The following is a 14,914-nucleotide window of genomic DNA, read 5'->3' on the forward strand; positions in this document are numbered from 1 at the left end:
AAAAGATCCAAAAAAAAAAAAAAATATTTGGATTTTTAAAAAAATTATCAAAAAAAAACAAAAAAAATATTTTGATTTTAAAAAAAATTATCAAAAAAAACCCCAAAAAATTATTTTGATTTAAAAAAACGATCAAAAAAACAAAAAAAAATATTTTGATAAAAAAAAAATGATAAAAAAAACAAAAATAAAATATTTTGAGTTTCAAAAAATGATCAAAAAAAAAAAATATTTTGAGTTTAAAAAAAATGATCAAAAAAATATATATATATATATTTTGATTTAAAAAAAATGATCAAAAAAAATATATATATATTTTGATTTAAAAAAAAATGTGGCACAGATTAAAAAAGTTAAACTAAAAACGATGTGTGGCTTCTTATTTCAATGCTCAATACCAGTATATTTGTTCAGTTGTTGTAGTTACATTGACCATGTACTCTAAAATGTGTGTAGCATCCCTAGTACTAGGCTAGGTGTGTATGGGCCCAGGGTGACATGCTGGGGAGGTTAGTGAGGGGAAATATGCACATAGGCCACAAAAGAGTTAACAGTATGCATGAGGACAAAGAGGACATTCATTCACAGCATATTACAAAAATGGGAAGGATGGAATACAAAAAATATAAATTGAATTGGAAAACAGGAAGGTGATATTAAAGCAAAAAACTTACACGAATATAGTCCTTCTGCAGGACTTGTATGATGGCACAACATGTCTCAGGAATAATGACTCCCAGAGCCTGGGGAGAGATACCAGTGGTAAACTTAATATCCTGGAGACTCCTCCCTGTCGCCAAATAACGCAAGGTGGCTATGAGTCTTTGTTCTGCTGGAATAGAAGCTCTCAGGCAGGTGTCCTGCTTCATGATATAGGGGGACAGCAAGGACAATAGTTGCTGAAAGCAGGAGTCCGTCATCTGGAGATAATTATTTGGATTATTCTCCTGCAGCTCACGCAATAAGGGCATATGGCTAAATTGGTCTCGATTAAGTAGCCAAGTTTTGGCCCAAATACTCCTCACCCTACTACTCTGATTATTCCTAGACCGGGCTAAAGTCACAGCAACAACTCCAAGCCCATAAATAGCACGCTCTCTCCTAGGATCGCGCAACATAGCTAGTTGGTCAAAACGGTCGTAAACTAACAAGAAACGCACGGAACGGAAAACCGCGAATCATCACCGACCAAATGTCTACTAACTCGAAATTAGCAGACGGAGACCGAAGGGTGACGCCAGAGAATTGAACGTCCTCTTTTGAAGCGTCGTCAGTACGTTGTGACGTCACTACGTTCGTGTTTGTTGTCAAAAAGTCAGATCGTGTGTATGCAATACAAACTTCTGGACCACGCCCTTTGTACAAAAGTCCACGGGAAAGTTTGTACAAAGTCCGATCGTGTGTATGAGGCTTTACTATGGAGCTTCTGTTGACAGTTGTGTCCTCTGCACCCACCCCCACAGCTAAGCTGCGGCTGACAGCTCAGTGTGGGATCAGAGCTTCTGCCGCTGGAGATCAGGTCGGAACGCCTGTAGAAAAGGTATGTATACTGATATTTTTCTTTTCAGGGCTAGATAGGTTAGTGTTAAGGCCCATACACACGATCAGACTTTTTGACAACAAACATGCAAATTAGCTGTTTTGGAGCAACATTCGACCGTGTGTATGCTCCATAGGACAAACTTTTTTGGTTTCATCGGACTTTTGTTGGCTGTGCGAACGGACAAACTTTCTGGCAACAAAAGTCCGATGGAGCAAAGTCTGATCGTGTGTACAGAAAACCATAGGACTTTTGTACAAAGTACAAACAGGCATGCTCAGAACCAATGCAAAAGATCAGACAACAATACAGAAGTTGACCAAAGGTGGCAGTAAAGAGCAGAAAAATCACATGATTTGGTGAAAGCTGGCTGAAAAAGTGTGTATGCAATACAAGTTCAGAGCCGGTGCCCTTTGTACAAAAATCCAAGGGAAAGTTTGTATAAAGTCCTATCGTGTGTATGAGGCTTTAGAATGTAGGTGGCTATAGATGCAGGGATTTTAGTTTTAGCATGGACTTCCACTTTAACCGCTTCAGCCCTGGTAGATTTTACCCCCTTTCTGGCCTGAGCACTTTTTGCGATTCGGCACTGCGTCGCTTTAACTGACAATTGTGCGGTCGTGCGATGTGGCTCCCAAACAAAATTGACATCCTTTTTTTTTTCCCCACAAATGCAGCTTTGTTTTGGTGGTATTTGATCACCCCTGTGGTTTTTATTTTTTGCACTATAAAAAAAAAGAGCGTCAATTTTAGAAAAAAAAAACGCTTTATTTTATATTATTATTATTTTTTTTTTTTTACATTTTGCTATAATAAATATCCCCCAAAATATATTTCCCCCTCAGTTTAGGCCGATACATATTCTACATATTTTTCGTAAGTAAAAATCGCAAGCAAGCATTTGGTTTGCGCAAAAGTTATAGCATTTACAAAATAGGGGATAGTTTTGTCATTATTATATTTTTTATTATTATTTTTTTTTTATATAATGACTGCGACATTATGGCAGACATGGACGTTTTTGACACATTTTTGGGACCATTGTCATTTATACAGCAATCAGTGCTATACAAATGCACTGATTCCTGTGTAAAAGACCCTGGCAGTGAAGGGGTTAACTGCTAGGGGGCAGGGTAAGGGTTAAGTGTGTCCTGGGGCATTTCTGATTGTGGGGGGGGGGTGTGGCTACATGTGACACGTCACTAGACAGAACGGGGAAATGCTTGTTTACATTAGCATGTCCCCGTTGTTCCTCCCCCGTGAGATGATCGAGTCCGCGGCGAGACCGCGGCGATCGAGTCCTCTGGACCCACGACCAGACTCACGGAGGTCCCGGATGACGTGCACGCGATGGCACAGCGGCAAATTTTAAAGGGAGGTACCTGTACGCCCATTTGCCTGTCCGTGCCATTCTGCTGACGTACATCAGCACGTGCCGGTCAGGAAACGGTTAACAACGCCTTCCTATGTTCTATGTGTCCACGCTTTTAGGAGCCCCCAGTCACACCGTATGACTTTAGGCATGATATACAATTTACAAATCGTACCTGAAGTGTCATCTAATGTGTTTCTGTGGCAATGTCTTAATAGATGTACATGTTCATGTACGACTGTCTGTATTTTGCAAAAATTGCTGCGCAAATATCGTATGACATAAAAAGTTGCAATGACCGCCATTTTATTCCCTCGGTTCTCTGCTAAAAACATGTACAGTCAGGTCCATAAATATTGGGACATCAACACAAGTCTAATCTGTTAGGCTCTATACACCACCACAATGGATTTGAAATGAAACAAACAAGATGTGCTTTAACTGCAGACTTTCAGCTTTAGTTTGAGGATATTTACATACAAATCAGGTGAACAGTGTAGAAATTACAACAGTTTGTATATGTGCCTCCCACTTTTTAAGGGACCAAAAGTAATGGGACAATTGGCTGCTCAGCTGTTCCATGGCCAGGTGTGTGTTATTCCCTCATTATCCCATTTACAGGGAGCAGATAAAAGGTGCAGAGTTAATTTCAAGTGTGCTATTTGCATTTGGAATCTGTTGCTGCCAACTCTCAATATGAGATCCAAAGAGCTGTCACTATCAGTAAAGCAAGCCATCATTAGGCTGAAAAAACACTAGGTTTGGCCAAATCAACGGTTTGGAGCATCCTTAAAAAAGAAAGCACCAATGAGCTCAGCAACACCTAAAAGACCTGGAAGACCACAAAAACAACTGGTGGATGACCATAGAATTCTTTCCCTGGTGAAGAAAACACCCTTCACAACAGTTGTCCAGATCAAGAACACTCTACAGGAGGTAGGTGTATGTGTGTCAAAGTCAGCATTCAAGAGAAGACGTCACCAGAGTGAATACAGAGGGTTCACCACAAGATGTAAACCATTGGTGAGCCTCAAAAATAGGAAGGCCAGATTAGAGTTTGCCAAACAACATCTAAAAAAGCCTTCACAGTTCTGGAACAACATCCTATGGACAGATGAGACCAAGATCAACTTGTATCAGAGTGATGGGAAGAGAAGAGTATGGAGAAGGAAAGCAACTGCTCATGATCCACAGCATACCACCTCATCAGTGAAGCATGGTGGTGGTAGTGTCATGGCGTGGGCATGTATGGCTGCCAATGGAACAGGTTCTGTTGTATTTATTGATGATGTGACTGCTGGAAAAAAAGCAGCAGGATGAATTCTGAAGTGTTTCGGGCAATATTATCTGCTCATATTCAACAAAATGCTTCATAACTCATTGGACGGCGCGTCACAGTGCAGATGGACAATGCAACCAATCCAAGTTAAAGTGTCACATTGTGATTTATTTGCCATTTAAGTGTGCCTCTGCTCTTGGGGACAGTCTCAGGTTTGGAATCCCCTGAGAGAAGCTTGAATATAGGATTGAGCTATATTGCTCTTCATCTCAGTTATTGCCCTCTAGTTGATTACTTGATTACATACTGTTACTGTCGGACATCTTTCCACATAAATATTGCAGTAAAGAATTTCTGTGTTTAATCATAACGTGCGTGTTTCTCATTGGTCATTGTACTTACACTATTGCCAGGTGTGCAAGAGGGGGCGGAGGCTGTTATTAGGGTTAAGAGGCAGAGGAACGGACTGAACAAAGCAGCTCCTACAGGGATATCGCAATAGAAATTGTTAAAAGCTTTTTATATTTTTTTCCATAGTGAACATCAGACTAAGCCCTTCTGACCCGTGCTACCTTGTCTCTTCACCTTCAAAATTCCTAGCTCCTAAGATTCCTCTATTTACACAGTTGCTGACCAGCTCACGTACATTTACTGCAGAAGGTTGGATCTCCTGCACGAACCGACGTACCTGTATGGTGACACGCGATCGCTGTGTTTTAAGGGTTTATTAGCCCATCTATATAAAACTATTAAGTGTGGTCCAGACTACCATTTAACACCCCTGAAGCATAGGCACCTCATCCCCTGTCAATTTGAAAATAAAAGAGGAAAGAAGCAAGGTGGGGATTTTTGCGGTGCTTTCATACCAATTGTTTTATAATTTATTGGAGTACAATTAAAATATCACATATAATGTGATTGCACAAAAATATACATAGACAGTTTTTACATAGGAGGGGTCCTAGAAGCAAAGGATGGAATGTTGACAGCACTTTATCCCAACATGTTTCGCGTTAGTTTCATCGGGGGAAGTGCGAACTAATAACAGATTTAATTGAAAAAAGATAATAATTAATAACAATCAATAAGACAATTAAATACATGCAGGGAAATATAGATTATCAAAAACCTTCCATGCAAAGATTCTGAAAGGAGGCACTTAGCATCTGCTGCCTGAATCCCCAGACACATTGAAGGCCAACCAGTAAGTGTGGAACAAAGTGTATGACCCTACACGTGTATGACCCTACACCCAACAATGACCACCCATCAAAGGAAGGCATAGACCTCTGTCTATGCCTTCCTTTGATGGGTGGTCATTGTTAGGTGTAGGGTCATACACTTTGTTCCACACTTACTGGTTGGCCTTCAATGTGTCAGCTGAATGAATCAAAGACAGAGCTTCTTATCTTACACCCAAATCATAAGCCCGCAACCAAAACCTCCTGGTCTCCACCAACCGTCTTTGGGCAGACTATCTCCCCAAAGACCAAAGAGAAGAGTCTCGGGGTTATTTTACCTACACAAATGTCAATGGATGTGCAAATAGGAGCAGTAGTCAGTGGATCTCACCATCTGCTGCGCATGCTTTGCAGACTCATCCCTTTTATCCCAAAGAATGACAAAGCAGTGGTAGTTGGAACAATCATTAATTCACGACTAGACTACGCAAATTCGCTTTACTTAGGATTACCACAATATCAACTTGCGCGATTACAACTGATCCAAAACACGGCGGCAAGGCTGATAACAGGAAAAAAACCCTGGGAATCCATCTCTCCTTCGCTGAGGAGCTTACATTGGCTAACCGTAAAAAATCGGATCATGTTCAAGACCCTTTGCCTCACCCACAAATGCGTGCATAGAGAAGCTCCGCAATACCTAATGGAGAAAATAAATCATTACATACCAAACCGCAGTCTTAAATCCAAGGGGGATCGGAGATTGGCTGTCCAAGGGCCTCGGCTATGGAATGCTCTACCAATCAACATCTGCCTGGAAGAAAATCACCTGGCTTTTAGGAAAAAAATCAAGACCTTCCTCTTTCAGCAGATGATCAAAGCTCGCCACAGCGCCTAGAGGAAATTCAGTTCGCATTGTGCGCTATACAAGTATTTCATTCATTCATTCATTCCCAGGCGGTCTCCCATCCAGGTACTAACCAGGCTTGACCGTGCTTAGCATTCAAGATCAGACAAGATCGGGTGCATTCAGGGTGATGTGGCCATAGGCAATGTTGCTGGCCACTCTCAACCTTCTTGACAAATGCCAAGATGGTCATCTAGGCAAACAAGCAGAAAAATAAAACAGGTCATTGACGCCAACAACATAATAAAAAAAAAAGCCTACGGCACCTGGTATTCCCAAGTGGTTTCCCATCAAGGTAATAACCAGGCCCGACCTTGCTTAGCATCCGAGATCAGGCATATTCCAGGTGATGGGGCTGTAGGTGATATTGTTGGCCCCTCTCAACCCTCTTGACAAACGCCAAGATGGTCACCTCGGCAAACAAGCAGTAAAATAAAACAGGTCGTCGATGCCAACAACATATAAAAAAAAGCCCACCGCACCTGGTATTCTCCGGCAGTCTCCCATCCAGGTACTAACTAGGCCCGTCCCTGCTTAGCATCCACGATCAGACGAGATTGGGCGCATTCAGGGTATTGTAGCTGTAGGGCATCTTGATGGTCACTCTAAACCCTCTTGACAAATGCCAAGATGGTCACCTCGGCAAGCAAGCAGAAAAATAAAACAGGTAGTCGACGTCAACAACATATTAAAAAAATGCCTACAGCACCTGGTATTCCCAGGCGGTCTCCCATTCCAGGTACTAATCAGGCCTGAGCCTGCTTAGCATCCGAGATCAGATGAGATCAGGCATATTCCAGGTGATGGGGCCGTAGGGGATCTTGCTGGCCACTCTCAACCCTCTTGAAAAACGCCAAGAAGGTCACCTAGGCAAACAAGCAGTAAAATAAAACGGGTCGTCGATTCCAACAACATATAAAAAAAGCCCACCGCACCTGGTATTCTCCGGCAGTCTCCCATCCAGGTACTAACTAGGCCCGTCCCTGCTTGGCATCCACGATCAGATGAGATTGGGCGCATTCAGGGTGATGTAGCTATAGGGCATCTTTGATGGTCACTCTAAACCCTCTTGACAAATGCCAAGATGGTCCCCTCGGCAAACAAGCAGAAAAATAAAACAGGTGGTTGACGTCAACATATTAAAAAAAGCCCACGGCACCTGGTATTCCCAGGCGGTCTCCCATCCAGATACTAACCAGGTCCGACCCTGTTTAGCATCCGAGATCAGCTGAGATTGTGCGCATTCAGGGTAATGTGGGCAGAGACAATCTTGCTGGCCACTCTCAACCCTCTTGACAAACACCAAGATGGTCACCGCGGCAAAAAAGCAGAAAAATAAAACAGGTCGTCGACGTCAACAACATATTAAAAAAAAGTGTACTGCACCTGGTATTCCCAGGCGGTCCCCCATCCAGGTACTAACCAGGCCCGACCCTGCTTAGCATCCGACATCAGACGAGATCGGGCGCATTCAGGGTAATGTGGCCAGAGGCAATCTTGCTGGCCACTCTCAACCCTCTTGACAAACACAAAGATGGTCACCTTGACAAACAAGCAAAAAAATAAAATAGGTCGTTGATGTTAACGACATATTAAAAAAAAGCCTACGGCACCTGGTATTCCCAGGCGGTCTACCATCCAGATACTAACCAAGCCTGACCCTGCTTAGCATCCGAGATCAGATAAGATCGGGCACATTCAGGGTGATGCTGCCGTAGGCAATCTTGCTGTCCACTCTCAACCCTCTTGACAAACGCCAAGATCTTCACCTCAGCAAACAAGCAGAAAAATAGAAGAGGTCGTTAACACCAAAAACATATTAAAAAACCACCAGCGGCACCTCGTATTCCCAGGTGGTCTCCCATCCAGGTACTAACCAGGCACGACCCTGCTTAGAATCTGAGATCAGACAAGATCGGGAACATTCATGGTGATGTGGCCATAGGGGATCTTGCTTGCCACTCTCAACCTTCTTGAAAAATGCCAAGATGGTCACCTCGGCAAACAAGCAGCAAAATAAAGTAGGTCGTTGACGTCAACAACATATTAAAAAAAGCCTACGGCACCTGGTATTCCCAGGCAGTCTCCCATCCAGGTACTAACCAGGCCCGACCCTGCTTAGGATCTGAGATCAGATGAGATCGGGCGCATTTAGGGTGATGTTGCCGTAGGCAATCTTACTGTCCACTCTCAACCCTCTTGACAAATACCAAGATGTTCACCTCAGCAAACAAGCAGAAAAATAGAACATGTCGTTGACGCCAACAATATATAAAAAAAAAGCCAACGGCACCTGGTATTCCCAGGCGGTCTCCCATCCAGGTACTAACCAGGCACGACCCTGCTTAGCATCCGAGATTAGACAAGATTGGGCGCATTCTGGGTAATGTGGCAAAAGGCAATCTTGCTGGCCACTTTCAACCCTCTTGACAAACGCCAAGATGTTCACCTCAGCAAACAAGCAGAAAAATAGAAGAGGTCGTTAACACCAACAACATATTAAAAAACCACCAGTGGCACCTCGTATTCCCAGGTGGTCTCCCACCCAGGTACCAACCAGTCCTGACACTGCTTAGCATTTGAGATCAGAAGAGATCAGGAACATTCATGGTGATGTGGCCATAGGGGATCTTGCTGGCCACTCTCAACCCTCTTGAAAAACGCCAAGATGGTCACCTCAGCAAACAAGCAGAAAAATAAAACAGGTCGTTGATGCCAACAACATATTAAAAAAATGCCTACGGCACCTGGTATTACCAGGCGGTCTCCCATCCAGTTGCTAACCAGGCCCGACCATGCTTAGCATCTGAGATCAGATGAGATCGGGCGCATTCAGGGTAATGTAGCCTTAGCAATCTTGCTGGCAACTCTCAACCCTCTTGACAAACGCCAAGATGGTCACCTCGGCAAACAAGCAGAAAAATAAAACCGGTCGTCGACGCCAACAACATATTAAAAAAAAGCCTACGGCACCTGGTATTCCCAGGCGGTCTCCCATCCAGGTATGAACCAGGCCCAATCCTGCTTAGCATCCAAGATGAGACACGTTCGCTCTCACTCACCTATACTGTAGTGGTGTCATTATCCAGCCCCATGACAGAACAGCCCCGGCTCCCTATTCCGGGATCTCCGCTCCCTCACTAGCCAACCAATGCAACAAAGATGAGGCCACCGACACGTCACGTGACTAGCCCGGGGATACGTCACCATAGAGAAGCGGGGTGTGCAGGCACGGAGGGTGCGCACAGCATGCTGGGTAGGGACAGGTGGGAGTCGGGGGACGCTGTCTCTGTGCTGTGTCCTCCGAACTGACGCCACACAACCGATCGACTTGCCATGTTTGTCTCACACAGATGTCTGATTTGGTCATTTTGTTGAAACAGACATTGGGGAGATTTACTAAAACTGGAGAGTGCGAAATCTGGTGCTGCTGTGCATGGTAACCAATCAGCTTCCAGCTTTTGGATGACAGGCTAGTAAATTTTCCACGGACAACAGTTTGAGGTCAGATTTTCGGATGGTCAGTACACAAATCCGTCACACAAAAGTGGAAAGTACAAACACGCATTCTCGGAATCAATGATCACCAAACAGGAAATTAGCAGAAGGGGCCCAAAGGGTGGCGCTCAAGAGCTAAAATTCCACATAGAACGTCACTATGTTCATGTTTGTGGCATGACAATTGTGAACCGTTAGTATGCAAGACACGCCCTTTTGACAAAAAATCAGACGCTCGGTTGGCCAACAATCGTACCGTGTGTACAAGGATTTAGGGGGCAATTTGAATAGACACCTGTGCATGAACCCGCGCAGATGTTTTTCAAGACACCCCGCAAAGTCGGACTAAAATGTGGCTTTAAAATTAACTCACACAATTTCAAAGCTGCGTTAAGTGTGAACAAGTGTTTATTGTCAATGCCTTATTGAACAAGCTGACTGGCTACAATGCAGAGCTGCGCCAGATTCTGAGTGCTCCAGTTGTAGAAAACTTGAAAATTGGCTTCTTTATCCTGGAAGCCCCCAGCTAAAGGCTTCTTCACTTTGCAGCAGATGAGGTTAAAGCTAACCCTAAAGCTGAGCTAAACACTCAGGCAAAGTAGGCAGCCGCCTAGGGCGCCCAGCCACTGGTGTTCCTACCCTCTTCTCTCTGCAGCAAGCAACTAAGTCTCAGCATCAGCAGGCAGCCGCCGCTCTGTTCACACAGTGTCAGAGGCACAGCTGTGGTGTCTGTGTCCCCACTCCCGAACGAATGGAAGCAAGCAAACTTTCATTGATGGGAACTTGTAGGCTGCATTGATGGGCGCTGGTGAGGCTACATTTGATTGGTGCTGGTGAGGCTGCATTGATGGGCGCTGGTGAGGCTGAATTTCATGATTGCCGGTAGGCTACATTGATGGGCACTGATGAGGCTGTATTGGATGGGTGCTGGTAAGCTGCATTGATGGGCTCTGGCGAGGCTTCATTTGATGGGTGCTGGTAGGCTGCATTGATGGGCGCTGGTGAGTCTGCATTGATGGGCGCTGGTAGGCTGCATTCATGGGCGCTGGTGAGGCTGCATTTGATGGTTGCTGGTAGGCTACATTGATGGGCGCTGATGTGGCTGTATTGGATGGGCGCTGGTAGGCTGCATTGATGGGCGCTGTTGAGTCTGCATTGATGGGTGCTGGTAGGCTGCATTGATGGGTGCTGGTAGGCTGCATTGATGGGTGCTGGTAGGCTGCATTTATGGGCGCTGGTGAGGCTGCATTGATGGGCGCTGTTGAGTCTGCATTGATGGGTGCTGGTAGGCTGCATTGATGGGTGCTGGTAGGCTGCATTGATGGGCGCTGGTGAGGCTGCATTTGATGGGTGCTAGTAGGCTGCATTGATGGGCACTGATGAGGCTGTATTGGATGGGCGCTGATAGGCTGCATTGATGGGCATTGGTGAGGCTGCATTTGATGGATGCTGGTAGGCTGCATTGATGGGCGCTGATGAGTCTGCATTGATGGGCACTGGTGAGGCTGCATTGATGGGTTCTGGCGAGGCTGCATTTAATGGGTGCTTCATTAAAAAGATGGGGTGTACATGGGCAGGGCAAAGGGGGTGGAGCCATGGGTGGATTCCACTAAGCGGAATCTGCTTGCTCAGTGGGGATCTCTCTGCTGAGTAGGTGGATGACAGCTCAGTATTCGCTTTGCTAGGCAGAATGGACATGGGCACAGTCCCGCTCTCCTTTATGGCTCAATTTGATGGAAACAGACCGATTGCAGCGTGTGTCAGCAGACACATCTGCCGCACCATAACAGAGACTGGAAGATCCGCTCAGATCTCCCTGAAAAACTGACAGGCAAGCCTGGGTATGCCCATGAGGCTCTGTTTTGTAATGTACAATTAAAAACTGCAATAAAAATAATTTTAAAAGAAAAAGTGACAGGCAGATCTGACCGGAGAATCAATGCCTTGGACCAGGCGGGGGGCTGCAGTCACGTTAAAGTCCAACATTAATGCTGGCCATACACTATACGAAAAATTGGCCGAAATTTGTTTTTTGGACAGTTCATGGGCACAAAATCGATAATTGTTGGGATGTTTTTGAGCCGAAAAATCGAAGGACAAGTTTGGAAAATGTCTGCCAAACAAATAATAAATTGAAAGGTTAATGTGTTTCCCGTCCGCACTGTCTGAACTAGGTATATGTAAAAAAACAAACAAAAAATGCATTTATTTGTGTCCACTGAACGATTTATCGGTCATTACAAGATGGCACTATAGTTTGCTCTCACGGCTGAATGTTTGTTTTTCGAAAATGGGTTCTGCCGATTTTTCGGATAGTGTATGGCCAGCATTAGTTAGCTCCAGAGATGAGCCGTGTCACTGCATGCACTCATAAAATACAGCGTTCCTCTGAAAATGCTGTCTCATGTCACTACACACTGTAACTGATGACCATGTAAGTTGCATTAGGAGGCACACTGCTGAGCCTGTGCATACTCCACCAGTCCAGTGTTCCTCTTACCCTACTCCCAGTAACAGAATGGGGTCCCGCTGTACACATAGAGTGTATCTCAGACGTGCACTTATTAAAGGGTTACTCTTTTTTTTGTTACCCACTTGCCGACCAGCCACCGTCATTATACTGCAGCAGGTGGGCACGTTCCCGTGAGCCGTCATAGTTATACGTTGGCTCCTGTAAGCAGGATAGCAGGCGCGGGCATGCCCCCACTGCACAGTGGGGGTGCCGATGCTCGTGGCCGAGCATTCGCAGGCACGAGATGCAGAACAGGGATGTGTGTGTGTAGTATTTACCTGTTCTGTGAGGAGAGACAGATCATGAGTTCCTAATAGCTAGGAACCATGATCTGTCATCCCCTCCCCCTTCAGTTAGAACACACAGTCAGGGAACACAGTTAACCCCTTGATCGCCCCCTCTTCCCTGCCAGTGACATTTACACAGTAATCAGTGCATTTTTATAGCACCAATCGCTGTATAATTGTCAGTCGTCCCAAAAATGTGTCAAAAGATTCCAATGTGTCCACCATAATGTCACAGTTACGATAAAAATTGCAGATCGCCGCCATTACTAGTAAAAAAAAAAATAATAATAAAAATGTCATAAATCTATCCCCTATTTTATAGACGCTATAACTTTTGTGCAAACCAATCAATATATGCTTATTGCAATTTTTTATTACCAAAAATATGTAGAAGAATACATATATCGGCCTAAACTGAGAAAAAAATTAACTTTTTTCAAAAAAATTGGGCATATTTATTATACCAAAAAGTTTTTCCAAAATTGTCACTCTTTTTTTGTTTATAGCACAAAAAATAAAAAACGCAGAGATGATCAAATACCACCAAAAGAAAGCTCTATTTGTGTAAAAAAAAAAAAAAAAAAGGACAACAATTTTGTTTGGGTACAGCATCGCACGACCGCAAAATTGTCAGTTAAAGCGACGCAGTGCCATATCGCAAAAAATGCTCTGGTCATTGAGCAGCCAAATCGTCTGAGGCTTAAGTGGTTAAATAACAAACCTGTCATACTTACTTCCTCTGTGCAGTTGGTTTTGCACAGAGTGGCTCTGATTCTCCTTTTCTGGGGTCCCTCAGTTGCGCTGGTGGCTCCACCTCTCGAGTGCGAAACGAGTCCCTGGCCGGAGCTGGTGTGCTCGTTCTCATTGCAGGAATTACGGGGCTCAGGTAAGTAAAAGGGGGTTCGGAGGGGCTGCTGCATGACAGAAGTTTTTTCACCTTCTGTCATCACCCATAGAAAATATTCAAGGGTTTACAACCCCTTTAACTCCTTCACTTTCAATACCTTGTGACCAGCCTGTGGATTTCCATAAAGCGGGTTGGGTTTCGGTTGCTACTGATAACCGACCACCAGGGAGAGAGCCAGGACATCAACCCTCTTGCTACTGGAGGACCTGTCACCTTTAACAGGTACCACTCCTCACGACTGGTTGCTTTGTGCTTTGAACTGTGCTTAGTTACTGTTATGCTGTGTACACACGATCGGAATTCTGGCCAGAAAAAGACCGTTGAGAGCTTTTCATCAGAAAATGCAACCGCGTGTATGCTCCATCGGAATTTAGCTGTCCGAATTTCCACCAGCCAAAAATGTATAGCATGTTCTCAATTTTCCCGACGGAAAAACTTTCTATCGGAAATTCCAATGTGTATGCAATTCCAACATGCCAAAAATCACGCATGCTCAGATTCAATTACGAGACGGAAGCTATTGGCTACTGGCTTTTGAACTTCCTTTTTCTAGTCCCGTCATACACGTTGTACGTCACTGCGTTCTAAACGAATTTGGTGTGACTGTGTGTAGGCAAGACAGCTTGAGCGGAATTCCATCGGGAAAACCATCAGAGCTTTTTCCGACGAGAATTCCGATCGTGTGTACACGGTATTAGAGACTACCTTATTCCTTGCTTATCTTGCTGAGTAGACCTTTGTAGTATCTGACAGAGACATAATTTGAAGCTTGTAAAAAGGGGGATTGGTGTTGCGCTCCTTACAAAATATTGTATATATTTTTCTTATAATAGATTATTAAAATATTTGACTATACTTCAAACTAGCAAACATTCATCAGTGTCATCAATAAAGTGCAAAAGTGCAGATGAAATAATATCCTGAATTAAATGGCATATATGTTAAAAGAAAGAAATATAAAATATATATCAAACATGTGCAATGCTGCATAAAAAATAAAATATAAAGTGTCACTGCAAGTGATTCTGAAACTGTGCAACATACACAAAAAGTGAATGGTTCATAAAGGTGACTTGTTTTAACAAAGAGAAAATTAAAATTATGTAAATATAAATGAAAACGAATAAATAAATAAATAAAATGCTTTTAACAGACTGAGTGTAACAAGTCTTAGTGCAATATTGGACGTTATTCCTTGGTCCAATGTGCAACAATAGTGCAGGTGTGCAAGTGTTTCACAGGAACACTGTGTGCTGCTATCTTAACATTTGGTGATACTGTACCTTTAAGTGCAAAAAAGGTAAATCTTCAGTGTCACTGACACCCGTGGTTGTAATGAATGATTACCTTACTGCTGTAAGGTAAACAGCATGTAGCGAGATATTATAGGGGGAGGGGGTCCCTTCGGATCGATCCTTTCCTAGGCGTTCG

At 44.0% G+C, this 14,914-nt stretch overlaps 5 pseudogenes; all 5 read right to left on the minus strand.

Moving 5' to 3' along the window:
* Positions 1-6,976: 6,976 nt before the first annotated feature.
* On the minus strand, positions 6,977-7,096 carry LOC143990940 (5S ribosomal RNA; annotated as a pseudogene).
* Positions 7,097-7,653: 557 nt separating this feature from the next.
* LOC143990824 (5S ribosomal RNA) lies at positions 7,654-7,772 on the minus strand (annotated as a pseudogene).
* Positions 7,773-7,880: 108 nt separating this feature from the next.
* LOC143990751 (5S ribosomal RNA) lies at positions 7,881-7,999 on the minus strand (annotated as a pseudogene).
* Positions 8,000-8,333: 334 nt separating this feature from the next.
* Positions 8,334-8,452, minus strand: LOC143990971 (5S ribosomal RNA; annotated as a pseudogene).
* Positions 8,453-9,014: 562 nt separating this feature from the next.
* On the minus strand, positions 9,015-9,133 carry LOC143990899 (5S ribosomal RNA; annotated as a pseudogene).
* Positions 9,134-14,914: the final 5,781 nt, after the last annotated feature.

This window comes from Lithobates pipiens, unplaced genomic scaffold (genome assembly GCF_037356315.1).
Source record: "Lithobates pipiens isolate NorthernLeopardFrog02 unplaced genomic scaffold, aLitPip1_a1.2 Scaffold_18, whole genome shotgun sequence".
Lineage (NCBI taxonomy): Eukaryota > Metazoa > Chordata > Amphibia > Anura > Ranidae > Lithobates > Lithobates pipiens.